We start from the raw sequence: 2748 nt of genomic DNA, 5'->3' as shown, positions 1-2748 counted from the left end.
ATAATAAATTCCACGTGCTCAAGCCCGAATAAGGTTTTGAGCTTGTCATAAGCGGCGCGTTGCGCTTCTGACAATTCTGGAACCTCTTCCATTTTCGTGAGAAATTAGTCTTGTAAAGACTCAGGCGTAGATTGACTACGAGTGCTACCAGGTGTAGCGGAGCTACCTCGCTCCTAAAGTCAGAGGAAGACTTTCAGACTCAGAGAGTCAATTAGTTCTATTGAACTAATGGGTTTAACAACTCAGGGAGTCGTACAAGCTATCAAAGCTTAAGGAATTCTAATTCAAGGGATTTAGGGGTTCGTAGAACCAAGTGGCAACTAGTGCCCAAGAGGATATACTTCAGAAAGGCTTCTATTGCTTACAGATCAATGCGCAAGCCTTAGGAAGGCACTTAACGCTTTAAGAGCAGGAGAAAAACTAAACTTTATTTAATTATGTAAATCTAAAACCTTACCCTAGCTAATTCAAACAAATAGATTTTGGCCGCCAGATTTATATCTGGCGGCGACCACATTTATTACTCCTAATAAATGGGATTTTAGTAACTAGCCATTTTAAAATTAGATAATAGGTGTTCTACCCATAAAGTAAATGTACCACAACAACGGTTCTCCAACCGATATGTGCCCCATTACACACTAGTACGTGCAATAAAGACTCTCTTTAAATCACTTGCTTTAAAGAGGGTTGAAAGATAACTGTATTGAATATAATTAGGTTCTTTTGTTTCTATTTAATTAATGTTAACTTAATTATATACTAATACAAAACATGTATCGAAGTCTTTTCTGTCTCTCTCTATGCGCGCGTCCAGAGCTCACTGGCCGTGGAGAATGTAGATATAATGGCCTATATCTACCAATGGATAAGCTTTCCGAATATTACTACGTAACGTAATGTTCTCCAAATATTATCTACCTTTTAGATAAAATATTAATTAACAACCTTAAAGTATTAATTTCATGTAACGATACACCCCGTTTCATCACCCCTCCCTTTAACGACAATCACTCTGATTTTTATTGAATAGAGTGGTCACTATAAGACCACTTATTGTAGAGAGTAATACTAGGTCATTAATTTTAAATGATATTACATTTGCTCTTCCATGATTGTCTGCGTTCCGTTTCTGACGGTCCACTGCGTTAGCAATGGAATCCTGTACGAACGGACGAATCAGCAGAAATTCCTCTGCTGACTCTTTTGGTTTGTCTTTTCCAGTGCGCTTTGTGTGCACTGCCATGAGAACATATCATCTTCGATGTCGATTGCTTCGACATCGACATCATTCGCGTCGTTAATAACTTCGACGCGTGATGAGCAAGAGCCAGAAATGGTTTTGTTCGTGCGAGTCCACCCCCCCTTAAACAAGAGGATCCTCTAATTGGGTGGGTATGCGTTGTAGACGCATGCACCGAATTGTTGATGGTGAATCGACCATCGGTAAAAACTCGCTTCAATTCGGATACGATTGGACGTAACCTCGAAGTATCTCTTCGAGGAAGCGATTTACGCGTTCCGTCTGACCATCTGTCTCGGGATGATCAGAAGTTGACATAGTCAGCCGTGTTCCGAGAGATCGAAACACGGATTGCCAAAATTCTGCCGTGATCGTGGATCACTATCCGAGACCAGTTCATGGGGTAAACCGTGGAGTTTAAATACCGTGTCGATAAAGACACGGGCACAGCCCGGAGCCGTGATCGACTCTGGTGTGTTACACCGGACTTGCCCTTCAATTAATGATTAATTAGTTTTTGTATTTCTAATCATATACACCTTCTTGGGTGCACAGGACAAGACCACCTCCCATTATACTTTGGAGGATTTGTCGGCCCCGGGTATCGAACCCGGGACCTCCCGGTCCTGAAGTGAGTGGCGGACCACTACACCACCAGGATCGGTCCGTGATCGACTCTGGTACTGCAACAAGATGTACCATCTTGTTGAATCTGTCTACAAAAACAAGGATTCCATTGTTTTTGTGATCGTCTTTGGGAAATCCGAAGACAAAGTCCATAGATATGGACTGCTAACGTTTTGCTGGAAGTGGTTCAGGTTGGAGAGGCCCACGGGATGGAGGGCTAGGATTCACCCGTTGACATACCTCGCAAACACGAATGTACTTGCGCACGAACTGATATTGGCGGGGCCAGTAAAAGTCGCGACGTATTGTGACGTAAGTTCTCACGTCCACGATGTCCACTTGTTGGTGCATTGTGACACTCATACATGATGCGCAAGCGCAAATTATTGTGAGTTGGGACGACAACACGTGGAGTGTCGCCGGCAACGGCTGTGTAGTACAGTAAGCCGTTGCGTGTTGTGTATCGATCGGATGACGATCGATATAAAGCCGGTAGATCTTTAAAGATTTATCGGATGGATTAATTATATGATCCATCAAACATAGAAGGTCCTTATTTTCTTTGTAGGCTTTCTTTATGTCATCAATCAAAGTTGATGACGAAACACTCGTAATGAGTGTTGCAACAGTGGGATTATTTTTACTGCTGGAGTGCGCAGCCGACTCGAAATCGGGTCGGCGTGATACCGCATCAGCGATGACATTTAGTCGTACTGGTTCATATTCCACGGAGAAATTATACTCCGCAAAGAAGGATAGCCATCTTCGCTATTCTTTGCGAGAGGTGTGGGCTGTTTACGGCCGTGCGTAATGACGCATGGTCCGTATATACGATGAACGGTCTATCTCCTAGGAGATAGACCCTAAATGTAGCCAGT

This window comes from Bremia lactucae, linkage group LG18, assembly GCF_004359215.1.
Source record: "Bremia lactucae strain SF5 linkage group LG18, whole genome shotgun sequence".
NCBI lineage: Eukaryota > Oomycota > Peronosporomycetes > Peronosporales > Peronosporaceae > Bremia > Bremia lactucae.
Note: the sequence above shows the minus strand (reverse complement) of the source record.